At 42.2% G+C, this 14,091-nt stretch overlaps 1 protein-coding gene across 2 annotated transcripts in view; it reads left to right on the top strand.

The window, feature by feature from the left end:
- The first annotated feature begins 8,633 nt into the window (after positions 1–8,633).
- The window catches only part of TEPP (testis, prostate and placenta expressed), a 90,227-nt gene continuing 84,769 nt past the window's right edge, over positions 8,634–14,091 (top strand). For both annotated transcript variants that reach the window (XM_033940257.1, XM_033940258.1), the window contains exon 1: positions 8,634–8,680. The gene's annotated coding sequence lies outside the window, so the exon portion shown is untranslated. The remainder of the gene's footprint in view (positions 8,681–14,091) is intronic.

Genomic DNA, 14,091 nt, shown 5'->3' with positions numbered 1-14,091 from the left:
AGTTGCCCTAGTTGCTCTCCCCTAACACTATTCCTGCCATGTGTGACTGAAGTATTCTGTTAGCTTGATTTTTCTATGTAGTATTCTAGTAATTTGGTTTGTTCTGTTTTCACAATAGTTGAGGGGATATTTGTGAAAGGGAGGGGAGACAGGGGTTTTGTTGATCCTTGCTCTGTATTATTTGTATTTATAAAATGACAATTGTACAGAAAATTGTTTCTTTTTATACTTTAATAACATAAGTTCAGTATAAAATCGTAACTATTCGAGGCTTGTGCGGATGGGATCTGACAATTTGCAGGGCGGGGAGGGGGACCGAGCTTGCAGGGACGGGGCGGGGATGGTAACTGAGCTCGTGGGGATGGGGCGGGGATGGGGACTGAGCTCGCGGGGACAGGAAAGTTGATAAATTTTTTCCCCGTGTCATTCTCTAAGCTAGATCTTTTTCTTGGGCACTAACTCCTAAGTGGTGTAGAGGAGAATATGCATAAAATTCACAAACAGTTAACATAAAACAAAACCAAAAAATCAAATACCAAAGAGCTAAGGGGCTCATAATCGAAACAGAAAAACATCTAAAAACCGGCCTAAATCGGCACTTGGACGATCAGTGAGACAAGTTGTCCATGTGCCGATAATTGAACCAGGTTTTAGATGTATTTAAAAACGACCTAGGCCTTCACAGTGCTGCTGAACGACCAGAGTTAAACAGGGTGTTTCAGGAGGAGTGTCAAGAGCAGGATTGGGCGGCCTGTGGGCTGTCCTAGACTTAGTCGTACTGCATGTATAACCGAAAGTTTTACAACATTGTGACTTAGGCCATCTAAAACTAGGTCTAAGTCCACAGAAGGCATCCAAGTGACTAGATAAGCACTGCAGACACAAAGTACAGACACTCACACATCATCCCAGTGATCACTGCCCCCCCCCCCCCCATAATAATCGTAATAACAATTTTACATATCTGCCTCCAGAACATCAGCACCTAACAACCTGGCATAGGAAAGCCTAATAAAGCTACACAGAGATGGCTTAAGTGGTCTTGGGGGTGGATTAGTGAACCATGGAGAGGAGGACCCAGGCCCATAAGCCACTCTAATCACTGCATGTCAGCTTCGGCACTCTGACATCACTTCCAGGACACACATCTAGGAAGTGATGTCAGAGAAAACACCAAAGCCAATGCAGGCAGCAAGTTTATGGCTCTCGTACCAGTTAAAAAGGTACGGGAAAGAGGTGCGCGTGTGTGTGACAGGGGTGGTGAAGAGGACTGGGGAGGGGTGCCAACACCCTAGGTGCTGCTCAACCTTGTTATGCCACTGAGTCACATATTCAAATTTTTGTTTTCCCAAAGTCTATTTGGCTTCTGAGTTCTGAATTATCTGCAGTGCTCTACACTGCTTCAATTGCATATTATAATAACCTCAATTCCAAAAAATCGCAAAGAATCATCAGCATTAATAACCAACTACAGACCAGTAGCATCCATTACATTTATTGTAAAAATCATGGAAGGATTGGTACATACCCAATTGATGGAATATCTTGATCAGTTCTCTGTTTTACATGAAACTCAATCTGGTTTTAGACCTTTGTTTAGCACTGAGACAGTAATTGTGGCTATCTTGGATAATTTGCGTTTCTTGTTTGGTAAGGGCCTTAATGCCCTGATCATACAATTTGATATGAGCTCTGCCTTTGACTTAGTGGACCATGGGAAACTGTTACAATGCTTAGATGCAATTGGTATCAGAGGAGCGGTGTTAGACTGGTTTCGAGGTTTCCTTATATCCCGCACCTATCAAGTACGTTTTAATTACGATCTCTCTGATACCTGGAGCAATCCATCTGGTATGCCGCAGGGGTCACCATTATCCCCATTGCTTTTCAATGTTTACATGTCTTCATTAGGTGCGCAATTGACCCAGCTGGGGATAAAATTATTTAGTTATGCAGATAACTTTACGATCATTATCTCATTCGCTACCTCTCTCTCGGAAGTTACTCCTAAGGCAACAGAAGTACTAAATTTGATGGAGCAATGGATGACTGAATTCAGACTGAAGCTTAATTTAGAAAAAACAGAAATTTTTGTAGCTTTGTCACACCCGCTTGACACTAAAACATCATTGTGCATCAATAAACTTAGTTATCCTAATCAATCTACTATGAATGTATTGGGTGTAACTAGTGGCGTACCTAGCATATGTTAGAGTAAACACTTTCAACACTGAATGGACATCTTCAACATTCAGTGTTGAAAGTGTTTACTCTATCATACATAGGTTTTTCATCACATCTGGGTTACCAGCGGCTATTTATGTACCTAGCATATGTGACACCCGGGGCCCATCATTTTTTTGACACCCCCCCATCTGTATGAAAACATGATTTTTAGTAACAATACACACGTCACACATGAGCATCTAGGAAAAAGCAGTACATCAATACACCCATTGTAAAACTAAACAAGCCAGACTAGTACAGATCAATCCTGCAGTCAATCCTAACAAAAAACCATGTCTTTCGAACACACAAAACATCTTCGCCTAATATGGAATATGTAATCACAAACTAACCCCTCCCTCTTTTACAAAACTGTAGTGTGGATTTTAGCCACGGAGGTAACAGCTCTGACGTTCATAGAATTCTGAGCATCAGAGCTGCTACCACCACGGCTAGCGCTAAAAAACACTCCACAGTTTTGTAAAAGGGGGGATAAAATAGAAATACATAGACAAAGGTTAAATTGAACAAGCAAGAAGTTGTACTCTGCATATAATGCACCACAGAAACAGTGACACATGTCTCCTAAAGCAATAAATATATAGAAAATTTTTGTTCTTCCTTTGTCTTCTGTAGTTTCTGCTTTCCTCATCTTCTTGTACTCTCTTCCTTCCATCCACTGGCTGCCGTCTCTCTTCCCCTATATGGCATCTTCTCTCCTTCTATGCCCTTCCAGAAACTGTATGCCTCCCCTTTCCATCTCTCCTTTCACCCCCATTGGTCCGGCATCTTTCTCCTTTCCTTCTCTCTCCCACACCTCCCCTCTGCAATCCCTTTCCCTTTTTTCCCTCATTTTCCTTTTCAATTTATTTTCTGCATCTATCTAGATTACGTTCTTACTACCCTCTCATCAATTTCCTTTTTTACTGTCTACCTAAAGCTTGCCACCTCTTTCCCTCACCCCTCAATCCTTTTCTCCCCATCATGTGCCCTCCTTTTATTTATCCCCTCCTTCCATCATGTACCCTCTTTCTCTAACCCTTCCATCTAGTCCCTTCTCCTCTCTCTGTCCACTTTCATCCAGCGTCTGCTCCCTTCTTTCTCTCCTCCCATTTCCTTCCTGCATTTGCTCCCTTATCTCTTCCATCTGCACTTCCATCCAGCATAGGCTCCCCACTACAATCCAATGTCTGCCCTTACTCTCTCCATCCACCCCTCTTCAATCAGCATCTGCCCCCTTTCTTTCCCTCCAATATCCTTCCCCTTTATGTCTCTCCCCTTTCTCTGTACATCAACTCCATCAGCACCACCCTTCCATACCACCCTGCCCCCTTTCTTTCCCTCCATCACTCTTCCATTCCAGCAGTCCTGCTCCTTTCTCTCCCTTCATGCAGCAAGGTCCCGCGATGACTGCAGCTGCCGGCTGCCAGTCCACCCCACTCCGACGTACTTGCTATGGAGCGGACTTGGCAGCCGCATGCTGGAAGGTCCCGCAATGACTCGTCTTCTGGATCTGCTCCGGAAGAAGTAAGTTACGTCGGTGGGGGTAGACCTGGCAGATGCAGGGAGTTGCAGCAAAGTCCCGCAATGACTGCATCTGCCAGGTTCACCCCTTCCAATGTAACTTACTTCTTCCGAAGCAGAGCCGGCAGACGAGTCATCGCAGGACCTTCCTGCACCTCAGCGCGGCTGCCGACTCTGCTGCAGAGAAAGTAAGTCAGAGGTAACGTGACCATTTATTTTTTTTCATCAAAAGGGGACATCTATTAATTGACTGTGTATCCTTTCTTTCATTTCTTTCTTTCTGCACTCAGGCCCAACAATTGTCCCTTTCTATTCCCTCTTTCCTTCCTTCCCATGTCCTTAGGGTCCCCAGTGCCTCCTTCCTGTGTCCTTAGTGCCCCCAGTGCCTCCGTCCTGTGTCCTTAGTGCCTCCACTGCCTTTGTCCCATGTCCATAGTGCCCCCAGTGCCTCCTTCCCGTGTCCTTAGTGCCCCCAGTGCCTCTGTCCTGTGTCCTTAGTGCCCCCCAGTGCCTCCTTATGTCCCCCACTGCCTTCCAGATTTTTGTCCACCCCCAAAGCCAGCCCGCCTGCCTACCTATCTCCCTCCCTCCCTGCCACGCTAAAGCCAGCAAGTCTACATCCTTTTCTCCCTGCCGCAGAAAAAAAGCCTCTCTCCTTCCTTTCCCCCGGTTCACGCCGATGCAGTCTTAACTCCCCGCTGCTGCTGCTAATCGCCAACAAGAAGTCTTCTTTCCGACGTCAATTCTGAAGTCGGAAAGGACATTCCGGGCCAGCCAGGCAGTGATTGGCTGGCCCGAAACGTCCTCTCTGACGTCAGAATTGACGTCAGAAAGAAGACTTCTTGTCGGCGATTAGCAGCAGCAGTGGGGAGGTAAGACTGCAATGGCGCGGACCAGGGGAAAGGAAGGAGGTGCAGGTCCAGTTTCACAGTAGGGCAGGAGGACCCAGACCTGGCCAGCTATACACCCCCCCCAAGGCATGCACCCGGGGCGGACCATCCTCCCCGCCCACCCCCCTTGGTACGCCACTGGGTGTAACATTGGACCAGAGCCTAACCATGAAAGACCAGGTGGACTCCTTGGTTAGAATGGTTTTTTTTTACTCTCTGGAAGCTTCGGTCCATTAGAGCATATTTTGATGTTTCATCATTTAGAATTCTGGTACAATCCCTTATACTGAGTCAACTTGATTACTGTAATATCGCCTATTTGGCAATTTCCCAGAAGAATATGCGGCGATTACAACTGGTGCAAAATGCAGCAGTCAAGCTAATTTTTGGGTTGAAGAAGTTCGATCATGTAACACCTTCCTACCGACTTCTGCACTGGCTGCCGATGGAGGCACATGTGAAGTTTAAGTTTGGATGTTTTTGCTTTAAGGTACTATTCGGTTTAGCTCCTAAATATATAATTGACCTTTTCTCTTTCTCAACCAACAGACATCAGAGAAGCTTCCACTTGAATTTGTTTCTCCACCGGTTAGAGGATGTAAATTTAAAAGACATCATCAACATCTTTTCTCACATCAGGCAGCATTAAGGGATAAAGATCTGGAACAATTGCTTATGCCTACTACTTATGGGGAATTTAGGAAACACCTAAAAACATATCTGTTCCTGAAGTATTTAGATAACTAACCTGTACAATCTTATTCCACAATAATTGATCTCTAGAGCTGTTAATCACTAGCTTTTAACTTTGTTAATTCTCAATTTGTACTCAATTTGTCAATACTCAATTTGTAGCATCTTTTAATCATTGTAAACCGCATAGAACTTCACGGTCCTGCGGTATATAAACTGTTATTATTATTCATTATGGACATTCTGAAAACCTGACTGGCTGAATGTATCCTAAGCTCTAGAACAGTGTTTCCTAACCAGTGTGCCTTGAGACCTGATTAGGTGTGCTATGGGAAAAAAAAGTAATCAAGGGGATGAAAAAGTAAAGTAAAGAAGGAAAATGATGGGCACACTATGCAGGGAGAAAGAAGATCAATGGCAAAGATATTGGTGGTGGACTAGAGAAAAAGAAGAGTGAGATAGGGGGAAAGAGAGACAGGAGGGAAAGAAAGAAGATCCACTGAGCATCACTGAATAAATGTATTTTTTAAACAATGCAGCCAATGTTTAAAAAAACAGCTGACCAATATAAATGAATATTAGCATATGTGTCTGTGTACAAAGGCTAAGAGATTATTTTTATAAGGCATTTTGAGTGCATAGAGCAGGAGGGAGGCTTTCTAACTCCTGTGCTTGGCACTGAGCCTGCCAGGTCATTTCCATTGACCAGCGGTGATTACAGTCTAATTTTGGTTGGCTCAAATTCAGCTGCCTAAGTCTATTTTAAACACTGGCCAGTTAAGTTATAGCAGCCAAAAATAAACCAGCTATTTGGGTAGTCCGATTTGGCCACTAAACTTGGCCACTCAGCATTTACAGTCAGCAGCTATCATGTGATACAGCTGGCTAACTTTTAGCCACTAAGCACTAAGGCTCAGATTCTATAACTGGTGCCAGTCGGCAGCTGCCTTAAAAGCAGCCATTGATCACGTGTCAATCACGCGACATCGCCAGATTCAGAATCGTGCCTCCAGTAAAGGTAGGTGCCAGAAATGTAGGCCAGGGTTTTCCAGGCCTACATTTCTAGTACCTATCTTTGATGTGAATTGCGCCTCCATAGGTGTTTTAGGCCACCTAACATGTCCACAGTGGCGTTAGGTGGCCTAGAGCACCTAGGGAGGCATGATTCCGGCACTGATTTTGTAGTTGCAATGTTATAGCATATTGACATTTCTATGCTCAACTGTCAGAAATTAGATGCCAACTTTAAGCCAGGTTTCAATAGGCATAAATGCTATCGATAAAAGTTAAACAGTCCAGAATCAGGAGCTACACTCTTATGTTCATCTATTTCCTCAGCACGGAGTGTATGGTGATCTTATGGGGACTTTCCTTGATACAGCTGATAGTGAAACGCAAATTCATGTCGGAGTCCCTACCTGCTGCTTAAGATAAATTCTTCATAGGCATTATTAGAAAACTATGGAGTTATTTATAATAATTTAAAACAATGAATATTGGAAAAAATATGACCAATGAGGAGGCTGGCTGCATATACTCAAGCCTTACATGAAAGAGATGATTTGAGTGTAGCCACTGAGGTCATTATATGAAAATCTGGTAAATCATTTTAAACCATGAAAATATTTAAAGTGGAATGAAATTGCATTGGAATGCTATTATAAGATTGAGTGTTTATTTATTTATTCTCACTTTCTAAGTAAGATGAACATAAGAGTGTAGCTCCTGATTCTGGACTGTTTGACTGAACAGCTTCACTCATAAGTGACTATTTATTAAATATTTATTATTGGCCATTGCATGTGAGATGATCGATAAAAGTTAGGCACAAAATCCATATTAAATTAGTATTCTATAAAAAGGCATTCATCATGGAGCACCCTTTATAGAATACTAGATTAGCACAGATCTTTCCAGCACCTACCATATCTTCTCTCCATCCCCTCCACATCAATCCCTACCACATATCTCTCCTCTCTTCCTCTTTCATTTCCTCTTCTGCTTCTCCTATTTCTTCTCTCCACTTTGCTCTTATTTCCCTTTCATCATGTATTCCCCTATCTCTCACCTGCTTCCCCCCTTTCTCTTAGTCATTTCCATCACCTCCATTACCTTCCCCTCACCCACTTTTATTGCCCTCTTCTCTAAATCTTTGCACTACTTCCACATCTCTTCCTCTTCTTCTATTTCTACCTTTGTATCATTCTTATCTCTACTCCTTCCCCTCCTGTGTAGCCAGCAGTGTGGGTCACAGGAACTTGGAACATGCACATTGTTGTAAACCTTGTTGATCTCCCTTTTCTTTATACTCATGCTCATCTGCTTTGAAACAGAAATCACATAAGTAGGAGGAGGGCTCATGGAGCCAGCAGAATTCAGTGTCAGAACAGTCTCACAGTCTCCTTCACCTTTGCCGTGGTTTCAGTCTGTGTCTGCAGTGTCTGGATGTTTTGCAACTGCTTCCCTGCCTCAATCCCTTACCCCCAAACTATGCTCAAGGCAGAACAGTACTTAGGGCTAGATTCACTAACAATTCTCTGGCTGATTTTCAAACAGCAATTGATTCACGGAGGTGCAAATCATTTGCATGCAAACCCACCAACTCAATCGCTCAGTGAGCGATTGAGACATGCGCAGAGCCCTGACAGTAGTGACAGGAGAAGCAGCTTCTCCTGGGGGTGGGGATTCTTATTTTTTTTTAATGGCACAGATATTTTGCATGTATTACGCATGCAAAATATCTGCCCAATTAAAAAAAAAAAATGAAAAGCCCTCCCCAATGACCGATGACAAAGCCCCCTTCCTCCCTCCCCGAACCCCAAAAAATGGCAGGAGGAATATCTTCTCCCTCCTGCCACCAGAAGCCCCCTGCCACCTCTGCCACTGCCGATCTTAAATATGGCAGGAGGGATGCCAACTCCCTTCTGCCACCAGACGCCCCCCACCACCGACACCGCCAATCTTAAATATGGCAGGAGGGATGCCCATGCCTTCCACCCAAGGGGAGGGGCTTGAGGCATCTGATCCAATCGGGGCCCTAGGCCCCTCCCCATGCATCTTATTCTCTGGGCTCACCTGCACTGCTTGGGTGGAACTTACACCAGACTGCTCTAGAATGACAGTCTTATGTAATGCTGGTGAGACTGAGAGAATGCTAAGTCCCCTCTAGTAGGCTCTGGGAAGAGCAGGAAAGAGAGGCTAAGCCCTGGTACCACAGACCTTGTAGAAATGGCTCTTGTTACCTAGCAACCTCCTTTGAGACCTGTTGCCATGAGAATAAGTAAACAGCAGAAAATAACTCAGAGGGCAGGAGCAGACCAGGCCAGAATAGCTCCACAAGAAAACAGGTACCTCTGTGCTTCATTTCCTCTCTATATTTGCTTTACTGCTATAAACACTATTTTGTTTCAGTGGTGGTAATATTCAGGAGATCAGGTGGAGTGCAGGCCTGATACCTTGCAAAGGAGTATTCCACTCCCACTGCAAGGCATACACTTGATAGATTTTCTCTTCAGAGGTTAATCCAATGCAGTGCGTTTTGTACAGAGTTAGAGCCTCGCTCTGTACCAAATCAAACTGCTCATCACTCACAAATACATATGGGACTAATAACCATATATGAAAACTATAACCTATGTGCCTCGAAGGGGTCATTTCATCTGCTTTGTACAATTACTGGATTAGAATCATACCTACTATGACTTTGGGTTTTGCTTAGGCTGAGATGAAAGTGCATGATCTGAAGTGTAGGTACAAGTATGCAAAATTATGGGTGGTGAATGAATCCTCTTTTTAAAAAAAGGCCTATACAAAAGAAAATTGAGATTTTTTTTTTTTTTTTTGGCTGATCGTGTGTACTCAAAAGCTTTGTCATCTAATAATAGTTGAAATTTGGAAACACAGGGGCCAGGCCAGTATAGATGTTTTACACTATCATACAGAAGACCTTGCTTTGATTCCTACATCAGGTCTTCCATTCCTAGGGCTGGCTAGGGTTGAGAATGCCATGAAGGCAGAAATTCAGGTTCATAGACAAAACCGCGGAAGACAAAGGCGCGCGCCGACAACTGAGTGCAAGACGGAGGCGCGCGCCGAAGAAAATGACAGTTTTTAGGGGCTCCGACGGAGGGTTTTGTTGGGGAGCCCCCCCCACTTTACTTAATACAGATCACGGCGGCGTTGTGGGTGGTTTGGGGGGTTGTAACCCCCCTCATTATACTGTAAACTTAACTTTTTCCCTGTTTTTAGGGAAAAAGTGAAGTTTTCAGTAAAATGTGGGGGGTTACAACCCCCCAAACACCCCACAACGCCCCCACAACGCAGCACGATCTGTATAAAGTAAAGTGGGGGGTTCCCCCCCACACACCCTCATCGGAGCCCCTAAAAACTGTTATTTTCTTCAGCACGCACCTCCGCGCTGCGCTTAGTTGTCGGCGCGCACCTTTGTCTTCCGCGGTTTTGACCTGACACCGAAATTCATGGCCATGGATGGCAACATTGATATCTAGTGAACATATTTAGTGCCCAGGATTGTAGAGGTCTAGAGGCAGCCCTGATGCAGGACTATCGCTTCGATGACTAGGCCAGTTGAGAGAAGAGAACATAAAAGAGGGGGAAACTTCCCCTAGTAATGACACCAATACCAGTTCCAGCTAAAATGGAAGTTCCAAGGAGCCGGAAGAAACTGCTGGGCCACAAAATAAAAAATCTCCACAAGGCATCAGCACTACTGAGATCTGATACTGAACTGTATTTCATTTTCTATTGCCTGCATCAGAGGTCATATACTCTTACATATACTTTAGCAAGTTCATACAGAGACTCTGGTCAGCGATTACCTTCGATTTACACAGGTTCATATTTATTTTTGTTTATGGTTTAATTTGATACCTTGTCAACTAGGAACCCCTGATGAAGGCGTGTTAACCGAAACACAGAATGTGTCGGGTCCCTTGGTTTGTAAAAAGGTGGTAACATTAAACGTAATTAACAATTGATATAATAAACAAAGCCTGCATCTTGTACACTCATCTGCAATTTCCTTTATTTTTGTTTGTGCTGTTTCTTCCTCACTGCAGATTGTGTTGGATTTTCTCTTTTGTTCAAACAAAAAAAACATTAAATTACATACATGAAAAAATACAACAATGAAGCTGCATGTTTATACATATACAAACATATTAAAACATAATAGGAAAATATATAGATGAATAACATAAAAATTATGTATATATAAAACATAGCCAAATCACTAAAATCTACACACAAAAATATGTAAGATATTAGAAAGTATGAATATCATACATGTAAATATTGAATAAATATGCTACTTATAAATAACTTAAATATGTGAAATTATACCGATGCATAGCCCAAATATACACTTATTTACGAGGGGGAGTGCTGAAAAGTTCTCAGCCCAAACAACCAACTTCCTAAATTCTGAGCGTTATTTTGTCACTTAGCTGAAAAGTGTTATTTTATTTTAAGTGCTAATTTGCAGAAATGAAATTCTATGTTTTGACATTGTTTCAGATCATTGATTGAAACATATCCATGCCATTCTTTTCTTGGTTGAGCTGTGTGTGTGTAAGTGTTAACAAGTCTATATAATTATGACTGAAAGTATTAAAGAGATAGAGATATTTACTGAAAAAAAAAGATAAGAATGTGTGAGTTATAGCTGAAAGTCCAACCAACCTGAGTATTCCTTACATGCAATTGAAACGAAATATCCACAGGGTGAACTTCAGTGTCTAACTGGAAACCAGAACAATGAAAGAATCATTTTAGTGCAGAATAGAAAAATGTAAGTATATAACTTACAGAAAAAAACTTACATAACTTACAGGAAAAAAGTCAGTACTCACGCTGAAAAATAGAACAGGCTACTGCCAACCTATAGAAAGCACAAGTTATGTAAATGTGTCAGGCCCAATTATAAAGATACATGTACAATTAAGAAAAGAATATCATGTACTTTTTAAAAAAAGGAAGCCAAAAGTTTAGATTAAAAAAACGCCTTACCTTGACAAATCGAATAGGCTTGCTACCAAAAACGGGAGAAAGTAAAAAAACACCACAATCTCACAGAGACATGTTAAACCAGGATGAATGTCATGACATCAGATGGATATGTAAAAATTATACAAACATATGTGGAACATTGCGTGTGCCTAATAAGTGTGTATTGTGTTGTTGGGTTTTAAATGCCTGAGCTAGCAGCCCCTGTCACTGCAGTATCCAATGTTAATGCAAGAGTAAAATCTATATGTTTAAATATTAAACACACTGTTGATTTTAAAAGCCTAAAAGGAACCCAAATGATGATGTAGGAACAATGTATGAGGGTGAATCAAAAATTAAAGGCAATTGTTAAATTACACGATAAGCGGAATGGAGCTAGTGAAATGCAACATATGTACTGTATTTGTACATTGCCTGTTGGATAGTTCATCCACACACAGTGCAGCACTCACAGCCTTTTAATTGATATTAGTAATCTAAGCCTAGAAGTGAGATGGTGGAACCTGATCTAGAAGAAAAGTTAGTGTAGAATTCTGATTTCTTTGTAGCAGGGCTAGAATTTTAAGTGTGGCTTTATAAAGTCTGCTGAATGAAGTTTTGTCTATTGATATTATGAATGTGATAGTGTGAGCTGCATAGTTTATTAAGCGGATTAGAAATATTTCAAATAAAAATAAAATAAATGGGGCAGCCATGAGGTCAGAAACATGGATGCTCCATTGCAAGATTGCACTATCAAAGAACAATGTGCAGGTAGTGCACTTTCTTTGGGCAGAAGGAGTGAAACCTGTGGAAATTCACCATTGGATATTGACTCAGTATGGACATAGCACCATGAATCAACAAAAGGTTTATGATTAGGTAAAGAGGTTTAAAGCGGGAAGAACAGATGTAACTGACGAAGGTCGTTCTGGTCGCCCATCAACATCACACACTCAAGAACAAATTGACAGGGTGGATGCCTTGATTAGAGAAGACCGACGGATAATGGTGTCTTAATTGGCTGCAAATTTGGATATCAGCTATGGATCTGCATTTGCCATAATGCATGATGACTTGGGATACAGGAAAGTCTGCGCAAATGGTTTCTCAAACAGCTTACTGATCAACACAAACAACAGCATGTGGAGGTTGCAATCCATTTCCTGAGATGGAATAAAGAAGATCTGAGTTTTCTGGAGAGAATTCTCACTGGTGACAAGACATAGGTGCATCACTACAACCCGGAGAGCAAAAGCATGAAGTGGAAACTTCCATCTTCTCAAGCGAAGAAGAAATTCAAATGTCAGCCCTGCTCCAAGAAAATCATGTTAACCTTCTTTTGGGACGCGAAGGGGCCTATTCTGGTGCATTTCCAAGTGCACGGGCAAACAGTGAACATTGAAAATTACTATGCATTGCTGTAAAATGAACTTAAACCTGCAATTTGCAGCAAATGAAGAGGAATGTTGTCAAAACAATCTTGTTGCACCATGACAATGCCCATCCTCATACAGCAGCAGCGACAGAAAAGTCAGTGCAACAGCTTGGGTTTGAACGTCTTCCACACCCTCCTTAAAGCCTGGATCTGGCACCTAGCGATTATCACATCTTTAGTCCACTGAAGGAGATGCTGCGAAGTTGCAGATACATCTCTGATGATGAAGTAAAGGAAGCGGTGGTCACCTGGCTTCGGGAGCAGCCATAAAGTACCCGTAGGGCCTCTTCATTTGCAACTTTAGCCCCTACAATATGGAATTCGTTACCATCATATTTAAGTGTGGAGCAAAATCTAGAAAAATTTAAGGGCAACCTTAAAAGCTTCTTATTTAAAGACGCTTATGATTGCTAATCGATCTCTGGCTCCTTTCTTGCCACATTCTGTTTTTACTCATATTCAACATCAATATGATCTTTCCTATTTCCCTTTTGTTTTTAACCTTAACTGTATTCTCTTCTTTTAAAATTCTATTTCTCCCCACTTTCCTGTTGTTTTCATGTAAGTAAAGTTGTGTCTTAAGTCCGTTGATTGTTCCCCATTTTAATTTTTATTGTCAAACGCTCACGTATCAAATTTTAATAAACTTGAACTTGAACTTGAAACTTGAAAGCTTCTTCTCTGCATGAATTCAGAAGCTACTTGAATGACACAAACACAGCAGCAAGGCTCATCCTTCGCAAAACCAAATATGAGAGGGCAAGTCCACTGCTTAAGGAATTGTACTGGCTACCAGTTAAGAGCAGGGTTCAGTTCAAAACTGCATGTATGGTCCATAAACCCATATATAGAGAAAGCTCAGGTGGACTCTCTTCTGCCATCCCCGTCTTAGAGTCCTTCAATGACTCGAGGACAACTCAACGCTGGAAGCTGCCACCCCACTCCTCACGCCAGGTCCGGAGATAAGCTCTCTTCGAGACCACCTTTGAATTCTAAGGACCCAAAGTCTGGAACGAACTCCCAAGCAGCATACGATGACTTTCCACACACTTCCAATTCAGGAAGACACTGAAAACACATCTGTTCTCTTCACTGCACTGACCTGACCTGTTACAACGTAATCTGCAGAAAAAACACCAACCAGGAAAAACAAACAAAAACTGCAGACTATGTACAAGATGCAGGCAAAATTTATTGTACCAAAATTAAAATGCAGAAATTAAAACCCTTTTACCAATTTAAGGACCTGACATGGTCCGTGTTTCGGACAAACCTTCGTCAGGGGTCCATGGTAAATAAGGTCTAAAATATACC

Source organism: Geotrypetes seraphini, chromosome 4 (genome assembly GCF_902459505.1).
Source record: "Geotrypetes seraphini chromosome 4, aGeoSer1.1, whole genome shotgun sequence".
NCBI classification, from domain to species: Eukaryota; Metazoa; Chordata; class Amphibia; order Gymnophiona; family Dermophiidae; genus Geotrypetes; species Geotrypetes seraphini.
Note: the sequence above shows the minus strand (reverse complement) of the source record. Positions and strands in the feature narration are given on the sequence as shown.